Below are 16,042 nucleotides of genomic sequence, written 5' to 3'. Positions count from 1 at the left end.
GAGGTCCAGGAAATGAGTACACAAAGACGCACTGGGGATGTACCGGGGGTGCAGAGATGAACTGGTACTGAGTTCCGGGTAATGAGTACACAGAGATGCACTGGGGACGTACCGGGGGTGCAGAGATGAACTTGTACTGAGGTCCGGGTAATGAGAATACAAAGATGCACTGGGGACGTACCGGGGGTGCAGAGATGAACTGGTACAGAGGTCCAGGTAATGAGTACACAGAGATGCACTGGGGACGTACCGAGGGTACAGAGGTGAACTGGTACTGAGTTCCGGGTAATGAGTACACAAAGATGCACTGGGGACAAACCGGGGGTGCAGAGATGAACTGGTACTGAGTTCCGGGTAATGAGTACACAGAGATGCACTGGGGACGTACCGGGGGTGCAGAGATGAACTGGTACTGAGGTCCGGGTAATGAGTACACAGAGATGCACTGGGGATGTACCGGGGGTGCAGAGATGAACTGGTACTGAGGTCCGGGTAATGAGTACACAAAGATGCACTGGGGACGTACCGGGGGTGCAGAGATGAACTTGTACTGAGGTCCGGGTAATGAGTACACAGAGATGCACTGGGGATGTACCGGGGGTGCAGAGATGAACTTGTACTGAGGTCTGGGTAATGAGTACACAGAGATGCACTGGGGACGTATCTGGGGTGCAGAGATGAACTTGTACTGAGATCCGGGTAATGAGTACACAAAGATGCACTGGGGACGTACCGGGGGTGCAGAGACGAACTTGTACTGAGTTCCGGGTAATGAGTACACAGAGATGCACTGGGGACGTACCGGGGGTGCAGAGATGAACTTGTACTGAGGTCTGGGTAATGAGCACACAAAGATGCACTGGGGACATACAGGGGGTGCAGAGATGAACTGGTACTGAGGTCCAAGTAATGAGAATAGAAACATGCACTGGGGACGTACCGGGGGTGCAGAGATGAACTTGTACTGAGGTCCGGGTAATGAGTACACAGAGATGCACTGGGGACGTACCGGGGGTGCAGAGATGAACTGGTACTGAGTTCCGGGTAATGAGTACACAGAGATGCACTGGGGACGTACCGGGGGTGCAGAGATGAACTGGTACTGAGTTCCGGGTAATGAGTACACAGAGATGCACTGGGGACGTACCGGGGGAGCAGAGATGAACTTGTACTGAGGTCTGGGTAATGAGTACACAAAGATGCACTGGGGACGTACCGGGGGTGCAGAGATGAACTGGTACAGAGGTCCAAGTAATGAGAATAGAAAGATGCACTGGGGACGTACCGGGGGTGCAGAAATGAACTTGTACTGAGTACAGAGATGAACTGGGGACGTACCGGGGGTGCAGAGATGAACTGGTACTGAGTTCCGGGTAATGAGTACACAGAGATACACTGGGGACGTACCGGGGGTGCAGAGATGAACTTGTACTGAGATCCGGGTAATGAGTACACAGAGATGCACTGGGGACGTACCGGGGGTGCAGAGAGGAACTTGTACTGAGGTCCGGGTAATGAGTACACAGAGATGCACTGGGGACGTACCGGGGGTGCAGAGATGAACTTGTACTGAGTTCCGGGTAATGAGTACACAGAGATGCACTGGGGACGTACCGGGGGTGCAGAGATGAACTTGTACTGAGGTCCGGGTAATGAGTACACAAAGATGCACTGGGGACGTACCGGGGGTGCAGAGATAAACTTGTACTGAGGTCCGGGTAATGAGTACACAGAGATGCACTGGGGACGTACCGGGGGTGCAGAGATGAACTGGTACTGAGGTCCGGGTAATGAGTACACAGAGATGCACTGGGGACGTACCGGGGGTGCAGAGATGAACTGGTACTGAGATCCGGGTAATGAGAATACAAAGATGCACTGGGGACGTACCGGGGGTGCAGAGATGAACTTGTACTGAGGTCCGGGTAATGAGTACACAGAGATGCACTGGGGACGTACCGGGGGTGCAGAGATGAACTTGTACTGAGTTCCGGGTAATGAGTACACAGAGATGCACTGGGGACGTACCGGGGGTGCAGAGATGAACTTGTACTGAGGTCTGGGTAATTAGTACACAGAGATGCACTGGGGACATACCGGGGGTGCAGAGATGAAATTGTACTGAGGTCCGGGTAATGAGTACACAGAGATGCACTGGGGACGTACCGGGGGTGCAGAGATGAACTTGTACTGAGTTCCGGGTAATGAGTACACAGAGATGCACTGGGGACGTACCGGGGGTGCAGAGATGAACTTGTACTGAGGTCCGGGTAATGAGTACACAGAGATGCACTGGGGACGTACCGGGGGTGCAGAGATGAACTTGTACTGAGGTCCGGGTAATGAGTACACAAAGATGCACTGGGGACGTACCGGGGGTGCAGAGATGAACTTGTACTGAGGTCCGGGTAATGAGTACACAGAGATGCACTGGGGACGTACCGGGGGTGCAGAGATGAACTGGTACTAAGGTCCGTGTAATGAGTACACAGAGATGCACTGGGGACGTACCGGGGGTGCAGAGATGAACTGGTACTGAGATCCGGGTAATGAGTACACAAAGATGCACTGGGGACGTACCGGGGGTGCAGAGATGAACTGGTACTGAGGTCCGGGTAATGAGTACACAAAGATGCACTGGGGACGTACCGGGGGTGCAGAGATGAACTTGTACTGAGTTCCGGGTAATGAGTACACAGAGATGCACTGGGGACGTACCGGGGGTGCAGAGATGAACTGGTACTGAGGTCCAGGTAATGAGTACACAAAGATGCACTGGGGACGTACTGGGGGTGCAGAGATGAACTGGTACTGAGGTCTGGGTAATGAGTACACAGAGATGCACTGGGGAAGTACCGGGGGTGCAGAGATGAACTGGTACTGAGGTCTGGGAAATGAGTACACAGAGATGCACTGGGGACGTACCGGGGGTGCAGAGATGAACTTGTACTGAGGTCTGGGTAATGAGTACACAGAGATGCACTGGAGACGTACCGGGGGTGCAGAGATGAACTGGTACTGAGGTCCACGTAATGAGTACACAAAGATGCACTGGGGACGTACCGGGGGTGCAGAGATGAACTGGTACTGAGGTCCGGGTAATGAGTACACAGAGATGCACTGGGGAAGTACCGGGGGTGCAGAGATGAACTGGTACTGAGGTCTGGGAAATGAGTACACAGAGATGCACTGGGGACGTACCGGGGGTGCAGAGATGAACTTCTACTGAGGTCTGGGTAATGAGTACACAGAGATGCACTGGAGACGTACAGGGGGTGCAGAGATGAACTGGTACTGAGGTCCGGGTAATTAGTACACAGAGATGCACTGGGGATGTACCGGGGGTGCAGAGATGAACTCGTACTGAGTTCCGAGTAATGAGTACACAGAGATGCACTGGGGATGTACCGGGGGTGCAGAAATGAACTGGTACTGAGGTCCAGGTAATGAGTACACAAAGATGCACTGGGGACGTACCGGGGGTGCAGAGATGAACTGTTACTGAGGTCCAGGAAATGAGTACACAAAGACGCACTGGGGACGTATCGGGGGTGCAGAGATGAATTTGTACTGAGATCCGGGTAATGAGAACACAGAGATGCACTGGGGACGTACCGGGGGTGCAGAGATGAACTTGTACTGAGGTCCGGGTAATGAGAATACAAAGATGCACTGGGGACGTACCGGGGGTGCAGAGATGAACTGGTACAGAGGTCCAGGTAATGAGTACACAGAGATGCACTGGGGACGTACCGAGGGTACAGAGATGAACTGGTACTGAGTTCCGGGTAATGAGTACACAGAGATGCACTGGGGATGTACCGGGGGTGCAGAGATGAACTGGTACTGAGTTCCGGGTAATGAGTACACAGAGATGCACTGGGGACGTACCGGGGGTGCAGAGATGAACTGGTACTGAGGTCCGGGTAATGAGTACACAGAGATGCACTGGGGACGTACCGGGGGTGCAGAGATGAACTGGTACTGAGGTCCGGGTAATGAGTACACAAAGATGCACTGGGGACGTACCGGGGGTGCAGAGATGAACTTGTACTGAGGTCCGGGTAATGAGTACACAGAGATGCACTGGGGACGTACCGGGGGTGCAGAGATGAACTTGTACTGAGGTCCGGGTAATGAGTACACAGAGAAGCACTGGGGACGTACCGGGGGTGCAGAGATGAACTTGTACTGAGTTCCGGGTAATGAGTACACAGAGATGCACTGTGGACGTACCGGGGGTGCAGAGATGAACTTGTACTGAGGTCCGGGTAATGAGAATACAAAGATGCACTGGGGACGTACCGGGGGTGCAGAGATGAACTTGTACTGAGGTCCGGGTAATGAGTACACAGAGATGCACTGGGGACGTACCGGGGGTACAGAGATGAACTTGTACTGAGGTCCGGGTAATGAGTACACAGAGATGCACTGGGGACGTACCGGGGGTACAGAGATGAACTTGTACTGAGGTCCGGGTAATGAGTACACAGAGATGCACTGGGGACGTACCGGGGGTACAGAGATGAACTTGTACTGAGGTCCGGGTAATGAGTACACAGAGATGCACTGGGGACGTACCGGGGGTGCAGAGATGAACTGGTACTGAGGTCCGGGTAATGAGAATACAAAGATGCACTGGGGACGTACCGGGGGTGCAGAGATGAACTTGTACTGAGGTCCGGGTAATGAGTACACAGAGAAGCACTGGGGACGTACCGGGGGTGCAGAGATGAACTTGTACTGAGTTCCGGGTAATGAGTACACAGAGATGCACTGGGGACGTACCGGGGGTGCAGAGATGAACTTGTACTGAGTTCCGGGTAATGAGTACACAGAGATGCACTGGGGACGTACCGGGGGGTGCAGAGATGAACTTGTACTGAGTTCCGGGTAATGAGTACACAGAGATGCACTGGGGGACGTACCGGGGGGTGCAGAGATGAACTTGTACTGAGGTCCGGGTAATGAGTACACAGAGAAGCACTGGGGACGTACCGGGGGTGCAGAGATGAACTTGTACTGAGTTCCGGGTAATGAGTACACAGAGATGCACTGGGGGACGTACCGGGGGTGCAGAGATGAACTTGTACTGAGGTCCGGGGTAATGAGTACACAGAGAAGCACTGGGGACGTACCGGGGGTGCAGAGATGAACTTGTACTGAGTTCCGGGTAATGAGTACACAGAGATGCACTGGGGACGTACCGGGGGTGCAGAGATGAACTTGTACTGAGGTCTGGGTAATGAGTACACAGAGATGCACTGGGGACGTACCGGGGGTGCAGAGATGAACTTGTACTGAGGGTCTGGGTAATGAGTACACAGAGATGCACTGTGGACGTACCGGGGGTGCAGAGATGAACTTGTACTGAGGTCCGGGTAATGAGAATACAAAGATGCACTGGGGACGTACTGGGGGTGCAGAGATGAACTTGTACTGAGGTCCGGGTAATGAGTACACAGAGATGCACTGGGGACGTACCGGGGGTACAGAGATGAACTGGTACTGAGGTCCGGGTAATGAGTACACAGAGATGCACTGGGGACGTACCGGGGGTGCAGAGATGAACTGGTACTGAGGTCCAGGTAATGAGTACACAGAGAAGCACTGGGGACGTACCGGGGGTGCAGAGATGAACTTGTACTGAGGTCCGGGTAATGAGTACACAGAGAAGCACTGGGGACGTACCGGGGGTGCAGAGATGAACTTGTACTGAGGTCCGGGTAATGAGTACACAGAGATGCACTGGAGACGTACAGAGGGTGCAGAGATGAACTTGTACTGAGGTCCGGGTAATGAGTACACAGAGATGCACTGGGGACGTACCGGGGGTACAGAGATGAACTTGTACTGAGGTCCGGGTAATGAGTACACAGAGATGCACTGGGGGACGTACCGGGGGTGCAGAGATGAACTGGTACTGAGGTCCGGGTAATGAGAATACAAAGATGCACTGGGGACGTACCGGGGGGTGCAGAGATGAACTTGTACTGAGGTCCGGGTAATGAGTACACAGAGAAGCACTGGGGACGTACCGGGGGTGCAGAGATGAACTTGTACTGAGTTCCGGGTAATGAGTACACAGAGATGCACTGGGGACGTACCGGGGGTGCAGAGATGAACTTGTACTGAGTTCCGGGTAATGAGTACACAGAGATGCACTGGGGACGTACCGGGGGTGCAGAGATGAACTTGTACTGAGTTCCGGGTAATGAGTACACAGAGATGCACTGGGGACGTACCGGGGGTGCAGAGATGAACTTGTACTGAGGTCCGGGTAATGAGTACACAGAGAAGCACTGGGGACGTACCGGGGGTGCAGAGATGAACTTGTACTGAGTTCCGGGTAATGAGTACACAGAGATGCACTGGGGGACGTACCGGGGGTGCAGAGATGAACTTGTACTGAGGTCCGGGTAATGAGTACACAGAGAAGCACTGGGGACGTACCGGGGGGTGCAGAGATGAACTTGTACTGAGTTCCGGGTAATGAGTACACAGAGATGCACTGGGGACGTACCGGGGGTGCAGAGATGAACTTGTACTGAGGTCTGGGTAATGAGCACACAGAGATGCACTGGGGACGTACCGGGGGTGCAGAGATGAACTTGTACTGAGGTCCTGGGTAATGAGTACACAGAGATGCACTGTGGACGTACCGGGGGTGCAGAGATGAACTTGTACTGAGGTCCGGGTAATGAGAATACAAAGATGCACTGGGGACGTACCGGGGGTGCAGAGATGAACTTGTACTGAGGTCCGGGTAATGAGTACACAGAGATGCACTGGGGACGTACCGGGGGTACTGAGATGAACTGGTACTGAGGTCCGGGTAATGAGTACACAGAGATGCACTGGGGACGTACCGGGGGTGCAGAGATGAACTTGTACTGAGGTTCCGGGTAATGAGTAACACAGAGATGCACTGGGGACGTACCGGGGGTGCAGAGATGAACTTGTACTGAGTTCCGGGTAATGAGTACACAGAGATGCACTGGGGACGTACCGGGGGTGCAGAGATGAACTTGTACTGAGTTCCGGGTAATGAGTACACAGAGATGCACTGGGGGACGTACCGGGGGGTGCAGAGATGAACTTGTACTGAGGTCCGGGTAATGAGTACACAGAGAAGCACTGGGGACGTACCGGGGGTGCAGAGATGAACTTGTACTGAGTTCCTGGGTAATGAGTACACAGAGATGCACTGGGGACGTACCGGGGGTGCAGAGATGAACTTGTACTGAGGTCCGGGTAATGAGTACACAGAGAAGCACTGGGGACGTACCGGGGGTGCAGAGATGAACTTGTACTGAGGTTCCGGGTAATGAGTACACAGAGATGCACTGGGGACGTACCGGGGGTGCAGAGATGAACTTGTACTGAGGTCTGGGTAATGAGTACACAGAGATGCACTGGGGACGTACCGGGGGGTGCAGAGATGAACTTGTACTGAGGTCTGGGTAATGAGTACACAGAGATGCACTGGGGACGTACCGGGGGTGCAGAGATGAACTTGTACTGAGGTCCGGGTAATGAGAATACAAAGATGCACTGGGGACGTACCGGGGGTGCAGAGATGAACTTGTACTGAGGTCCGGGTAATGAGTACACAGAGATGCACTGGGGACGTACCGGGGGGTACCAGAGATGAACTGGTACTGAGGTCCGGGTAATGAGTACACAGAGATGCACTGGGGACTGTACCGGGGGTGCAGAGATGAACTGGTACTGAGGTCCGGGTAATGAGTACACAGAGATGCACTGGGGACGTACCGGGGGTGCAGAGATGAACTGGTACTGAGGTCCGGGTAATGAGTACACAGAGATGCACTGGGGGACGTACCGGGGGTGCAGAGATGAACTGGTACTGAGGTCCGGGTAATGAGTACACAGAGATGCACTGGGGACGTACCGGGGGTGCAGAGATGAACTGGTACTGAGGTCCGGGTAATGAGTACACAGAGATGCACTGGGGACGTACCGGGGGTGCAGAGATGAACTGGTACTGAGGTCCGGGTAATGAGTACACAGAGATGCACTGGGGGACGTACCGGGGGTACAGAGATGAACTGGTACTGAGGTCCGGGTAATGAGTACACAGAGATGCACTGGGGACGTACCGGGGGTACAGAGATGAACTGGTACTGAGTTCCGGGTAATGAGTACACAGAGATGCACTGGGGGACGTACCGGGGGGTGCAGAGATGAACTGGTACTGAGGTCCGGGTAATGAGTACACAGAGATGCACTGGGGACGTACCGGGGGTGCAGAGATGAACTTGTACTGAGGTCCGGGTAATGAGTACACAGAGATGCACTGGGGACGTACCGGGGGTGCAGAGATGAACTGGTACTGAGGTCCGGGTAATGAGTACACAGAGATGCCACTGGGGACGTACCGGGGGTGCAGAGATGAACTGGTACTGAGGTCCGGGTAATGAGTACACAGAGATGCACTGGGGACGTACCGGGGGTACAGAGATGAACTGGTACTGAGGTCCGGGTAATGAGTACACAGAGATGCACTGGGGACGTACCGGGGGTACAGAGATGAACTGGTACTGAGGTCCGGGTAATGAGTACACAGAGATGCACTGGGGACGTACCGGGGGTACAGAGATGAACTGGTACTGAGTTCCGGGTAATGAGTACACAGAGATGCACTGGGGACGTACCGGGGGTGCAGAGATGAACTTGTACTGAGGTCCGGGTAATGAGTACACAGAGATGCACTGGGGACGTACCGGGGGTGCAGAGATGAACTTGTACTGAGGTCTGGGTAATGAGTACACAGAGATGCACTGTGGACGTACCGGGGGTGCAGAGATGAACTTGTACTGAGGTCCGGGTAATGAGTACACAGAGATGCACTGGGGACGTACCGGGGGTGCAGAGATGAACTTGTACTGAGGTCCGGGTAATGAGTACACAGAGATGCACTGGGGACGTACCGGGGGGTACAGAGATGAACTGGTACTGAGGTCCGGGTAATGAGTACACAGAGATGCACTGGGGACGTACCGGGGGTGCAGAGATGAACTGGTACTGAGGTCCCGGGTAATGAGTACACAGAGATGCACTGGGGGACGTACCGGGGGTGCAGAGATGAACTGGTACTGAGGTCCGGGTAATGAGTACACAGAGATGCACTGGGGGACGTACCGGGGGTAGCAGAGATGAAACTGGTACTGAGGTCCGGGTAATGAGTACACAGAGATGCACTGGGGGACGTACCGGGGGTGCAGAGATGAACTGGTACTGAGGTCCGGGTAATGAGTACACAGAGATGCACTGGGGGACGTACCGGGGGGTGACAGAGATGAACTGGTACTGAGGTCCGGGTAATGAGTACACAGAGATGCACTGGGGACGTACCGGGGGTACAGAGATGAACTGGTACTGAGGTCCGGGTAATGAGTACACAGAGATGCACTGGGGACGTACCGGGGGGTACAGAGATGAACTGGTACTGAGGTTCCGGGTAATGAGTACACAGAGATGCACTGGGGACGTACCGGGGGGTGCAGAGATGAACTGGTACTGAGGTCCGGGTAATGAGTACACAGAGATGCACTGGGGACGTACCGGGGGGTGCAGAGATGAAACTGGTACTGAGGTCCGGGTAATGAGTACACAGAGATGCACTGGGGACGTACCCGGGGGGTGCAGAGATGAACTGGTACTGAGGGTCCGGGTAATGAGTACACAGAGATGCACTGGGGACGTACCGGGGGGTAGACAGAGATGAACTGGTACTGAGGTCCGGGTAATGAGTACACAGAGATGCACTGGGGACGTACCGGGGGGTACAGAGATGAACTGGTACTGAGGTCCGGGTAATGAGTACACAGAGATGCACTGGGGACGTACCGGGGGGTACAGAGATGAAACTGGTACTGAGGTCCGGGTAATGAGTACACAGAGATGCACTGGGGACGTACCGGGGGTACAGAGATGAAACTGGTACCTGAGTTCCGGGTAATGAGTACACAGAGATGCACTGGGGGACGTACCGGGGGTGCAGAGATGAACTGGTACTGAGGTCCGGGTAATGAGTACACAGAGATGCACTGGGGACGTACCGGGGGGTGCAGAGATGAACTGGTACTGAGGTCCGGGTAATGAGTACACAGAGATGCACTGGGGGACGTACCGGGGGTGCAGAGATGAACTGGTACTGAGGTCCGGGTAATGAGTACACAGAGATGCACTGGGGACGTACCGGGGGTGCAGAGATGAACTGGTACTGAGGTCCGGGTAATGAGTACACAGAGATGCACTGGGGACGTACCGGGGGTACAGAGATGAACTGGTACTGAGGTCCGGGTAATGAGTACACAGAGATGCACTGGGGACGTACCGGGGGTACAGAGATGAACTGGTACTGAGGTCCGGGTAATGAGTACACAGAGATGCACTGGGGGGACGTACCGGGGGGTGCAGAGATGAACTGGTACTGAGTTCCGGGTAATGAGTACACAGAGATGCACTGGGGGACGTACCGGGGGTGCAGAGATGAACTTGTACTGAGGTCCGGGTAATGAGTACACAGAGATGCACTGGGGACGTACCGGGGGTGCAGAGATGAACTGGTACTGAGGTCCGGGTAATGAGTACACAGAGATGCACTGGGGGACGTACCGGGGGTGCAGAGATGAACTGGTACTGAGGTCCGGGTAATGAGTACACAGAGATGCACTGGGGACGTACCGGGGGGTGCAGAGATGAACTGGTACTGAGGTCCGGGTAATGAGTACACAGAGATGCACTGGGGACGTACCGGGGGTACAGAGATGAACTGGTACTGAGGGTCCGGGTAATGAGTACACAGAGATGCACTGGGGACGTACCGGGGGTACAGAGATGAACTGGTACTGAGTTCCGGGTAATGAGTACACAGAGATGCACTGGGGACGTACCGGGGGTGCAGAGATGAACTGGTACTGAGTTCCGGGTAATGAGTACACAGAGATGCACTGGGGACGTACCGGGGGTGCAGAGATGAACTGGTACTGAGGTCCGGGGTAATGAGTACACAAGAGAAGCACTGGGGGACGTACCGGGGGGTGCAGAGATGAACTGGTACTGAGGTCCGGGTAATGAGTACACAGAGATGCACTGGGGACGTACCGGGGGTGCAGAGATGAACTGGTACTGAGGTCCGGGTAATGAGTACACAGAGATGCACTGGGACGTACCGGGGGTGCAGAGATGAACTGGTACTGAGGTCCGGGTAATGAGTACACAGAGATGCACTGGGGACGTACCGGGGGTGCAGAGATGAACTGGTACTGAGGTCCGGGTAATGAGTACACAGAGATGCACTGGGGACGTACCGGGGGTACAGAGATGAACTGGTACTGAGGTCCGGGTAATGAGTACACAGAGATGCACTGGGGACGTACCGGGGGGTGCCAGAGATGAACTTGGTACTGAGGTCCGGGTAATGAGTACACAGAGATGCACTGGGGACGTACCGGGGGGTGCAGAGATGAACTGGTACTGAGGTCCGGGTAATGAGTACACAGAGATGCACTGGGGACGTACCGGGGGTGCAGAGATGAACTTGTACTGAGGTCCGGGTAATGAGTACACAGAGATGCAGTGGGGGACGTACCGGGGGGTGCAGAGATGAACTTGTACTGAGGTCCGGGTAATGAGTACACAGAGATGCACTGGGGACGTACCGGGGGTGCAGAGATGAACTGGTACTGAGGTCCGGGTAATGAGTACACAGAGATGCACTGGGGGACGTACCGGGGGTGCAGAGATGAACTTGTACTGAGGTCCGGGGTAATGAGTACACAGAGAAGCACTGGGGACGTACCGGGGGTGCAGAGATGAACTTGTACTGAGTTCCGGGTAATGAGTACACAGAGATGCACTGGGGACGTACCGGGGGTGCAGAGATGAACTTGTACTGAGGTCCGGGTAATGAGTACACAGAGAAGCACTGGGGACGTACCGGGGGTGCAGAGATGAACTTGTACTGAGTTCCGGGTAATGAGTACACAGAGATGCACTGGGGACGTACCGGGGGTGCAGAGATGAACTTGTACTGAGGTCCGGGTAATGAGTACACAGAGAAGCACTGGGGGACGTACCGGGGGTGCAGAGATGAACTTGTACTGAGGTCCGGGTAATGAGTACACAGAGATGCACTGGGGACGTACCGGGGGTGCAGAGATGAACTTGTACTGAGGTCCGGGTAATGAGTACACAGAGATGCACTGGGGGACGTACCGGGGGTGCAGAGATGAACTTGTACTGAGGTCCGGGTAATGAGTACACAGAGATGCACTGGGGACGTACCGGGGGTGCAGAGATGAACTTGTACTGAGGTCCGGGTAATGAGTACACAGAGATGCACTGGGGACGTACCGGGGGTGCAGAGATGAACTTGTACTGAGGTCCGGGTAATGAGTACACAGAGATGCACTGGGGACGTACCGGGGGTGCAGAGATGAACTTGTACTGAGGTCCGGGTAATGAGATACACAGAGATGCACTGGGGACGTACCGGGGGTGCAGAGATGAACTTGTACTGAGGTCCGGGTAATGAGTACACAGAGAAGCACTGGGGACGTACCGGGGGTACAGAGATGAACTTGTACTGAGGTTCCCGGGGTAATGAGTACACAGAGATGCACTGGGGACGTACCGGGGGTGCAGAGATGAACTTGTACTGAGGTCCGGGTAAATGAGTACACAGAGATGCACTGGGGACGTACCGGGGGTGCAGAGATGAACTTGTACTGAGTTCCGGGTAATGAGTACACAGAGATGCACTGGGGACGTACCGGGGGTGCAGAGATGAACTTGTACTGAGTTCCGGGTAATGAGTACACAGAGATGCACTGGGGGACGTACCGGGGGGTGCAGAGATGAACTTGTACTGAGGTCCGGGTAATGAGTACACAGAGAAGCACTGGGGACGTACCGGGGGTGCAGAGATGAACTTGTACTGAGGTCCGGGTAATGAGTAACACAGAGATGCACTGGGGGACGTACCGGGGGTGCAGAGATGAACTTGTACTGAGGTCCGGGTAATGAGTACACAGAGAAGCACTGGGGACGTACCGGGGGGTGCAGAGATGAACTTGTACTGAGTTCCGGGTAATGAGTACACAGAGATGCCACTGGGGACGTACCGGGGGTGCAGAGATGAACTTGTACTGAGGTCCTGGGGTAATGAGTACACAGAGATGCACTGGGGACGTACCGGGGGTGCAGAGATGAACTTGTACTGAGGTCCTGGGTAATGAGTACACAGAGATGCACTGTGGACGTACCGGGGGTGCAGAGATGAACTTGTACTGAGGTCCGGGTAATGAGAATACAAAGATGCACTGGGGACGGTACCGGGGGTGCAGAGATGAACTTGTACTGAGGTCCGGGTAATGAGTACACAGAGATGCACTGGGGACGTACCGGGGGGTACAGAGATGAACTGGTACTGAGGTTCCGGGTAATGAGTACACAGAGATGCACTGGGGGACGTACCGGGGGTGCAGAGATGAACTGGTACTGAGGGTCCGGGTAATGAGTACACAGAGATGCACTGGGGACGTACCGGGGGTGCAGAGATGAACTTGTACTGAGGTCCGGGTAATGAGTACACAGAGATGCACTGGGGACGTACCGGGGGTGCAGAGATGAACTGGTACTGAGGTCCGGGTAATGAGTACACAGAGATGCACTGGGGACGTACCGGGGGTGCAGAGATGAACTGGTACTGAGGTCGGGTAATGAGTACACAGAGATGCACTGGGGACGTACCGGGGGTGCAGAGATGAACTTGTACTGAGGTCCGGGTAATGAGTACACAGAGATGCACTGGGGACGTACCGGGGGTGCAGAGATGAACTGGTACTGAGGTCCGGGTAATGAGTACACAGAGATGCACTGGGGACGTACCGGGGGTACAGAGATGAACTGGTACTGAGGTTCCGGGTAATGAGTACACAGAGATGCACCTGGGGGACGTACCGGGGGGTAGCAGAGATGAACTGGTACTGAGGTCCGGGTAATGAGTACACAGAGATGCACTGGGGGACGTACCGGGGGTGCAGAGATGAACTGGTACTGAGGTCCGGGTAATGAGTACACAGAGATGCACTGGGGACGTACCGGGGGTGCAGAGATGAACTTGTACTGAGGTCCGGGTAATGAGTACACAGAGATGCACTGGGGGACGTACCGGGGGTGCAGAGATGAACTGGTACTGAGGTCCGGGTAATGAGTACACAGAGATGCACTGGGGACGTACCGGGGGTGCAGAGATGAACTGGTACTGAGGTCCGGGTAATGAGTACACAGAGATGCACTGGGGACGTACCGGGGGTACAGAGATGAACTGGTACTGAGGTCCGGGTAATGAGTACACAGAGATGCACTGGGACGTACCGGGGGTACAGAGATGAACTGGTACTGAGTTCCGGGTAATGAGTACACAGAGATGCACTGGGGACGTACCGGGGGTGCAGAGATGACTGTACTGAGGTCCGGTAATGAGTACACAGAGATGCACTGGGGGACGTACCGGGGGTGCAGAGATGAACTGGTACTGAGGTCCGGGTAATGAGTACACAGAGATGCACTGGGGACGTACCGGGGGTGCAGAGATGAACTGGTACTGAGGTCCGGGTAATGAGTACACAGAGATGCACTGGGGGACGTACCGGGGGTGCAGAGATGAACTTGGTACTGAGGTCCGGGTAATGAGTACACAGAGATGCCACTGGGGACGTACCGGGGGTACAGAGATGAACTGGTACTGAGGTCCGGGTAATGAGTACACAGAGATGCACTGGGGACGTACCGGGGGTACAGAGATGAACTGGTACTGAGGTTCCGGGTAATGAGTACACAGAGATGCACTGGGGACGTACCGGGGGTGCAGAGATGAAACTGGTACTGAGGTCCTGGGTAATGAGTACACAGAGATGCACTGGGGACGTACCGGGGGTGCAGAGATGAACTTGTACTGAGGTCCGGGTAATGAGTACACAGAGATGCACTGGGGACGTACCGGGGGTGCAGAGATGAACTGGTACTGAGGTCCGGGTAATGAGTACACAGAGATGCACTGGGGACGTACCGGGGGTGCAGAGATGAACTGGTACTGAGGTCCGGGTAATGAGTACACAGAGATGCACTGGGGACGTACCGGGGGTACAGAGATGAACTGGTACTGAGGTCCGGGTAATGAGTACACAGAGATGCACTGGGGGACGTACCGGGGGTACAGAGATGAACTGGTACTGAGGTTCCGGGTAATGAGTACACAGAGATGCACTGGGGACGTACCGGGGTAGCAGAGATTGAACTGGTACTGAGGTCCGGGTAATGAGTACACAGAGATGCACTGGGGACGTACCGGGGGTGCAGAGATGAACTGGTACTGAGGTTCCGGGTAATGAGTACACAGAGATGCACTGGGGGACGTACCGGGGGTGCAGAGATGAACTGGTACTGAGGTCCGGGTAATGAGTACACAGAGATGCACTGGGGACGTACCGGGGGGTGCAGGAGATGAACTGGTACTGAGGTCCGGGTAATGAGATACACAGAGATGCACTGGGGACGTACCGGGGGTGCAGAGAACTGTACTGAGGTCCGGTAATGAGTACACAGAGATGCACTGGGACGTTCGGGGGTACAGAGAACTGGTACTGAGGTCCGGTAATGAGTACACAGAGATGCACTGGGGGACGTACCGGGGGTTACAGAGGATGAACTGGTACTGAGGTCCGGGTAATGAGTACACAGAGATGCACTGGGGACGTACCGGGGGTGCCAGAGATGAACTGGTACTGAGGTCCGGGTAATGAGTACACAGAGATGCACTGGGGACGTACCGGGGGTGCAGAGATGAACTGGTACTGAGGTCCGGGGTAATGAGTACACAGAGATGCACTGGGGGACGTACCGGGGGTGCAGAGATGAACTGGTACTGAGGTCCGGGTAATGAGTACACAGAGATGCACTGGGGACGTTACCCGGGGGTGCAGAGATGAACTGGTACTGAGGTCCGGGT

This window comes from Taudactylus pleione, unplaced genomic scaffold (genome assembly GCF_031769625.1).
Source record: "Taudactylus pleione unplaced genomic scaffold, aTauple2 ptg001320l, whole genome shotgun sequence".
Taxonomy (NCBI): Eukaryota; Metazoa; Chordata; class Amphibia; order Anura; family Myobatrachidae; genus Taudactylus; species Taudactylus pleione.
Note: the sequence above shows the minus strand (reverse complement) of the source record.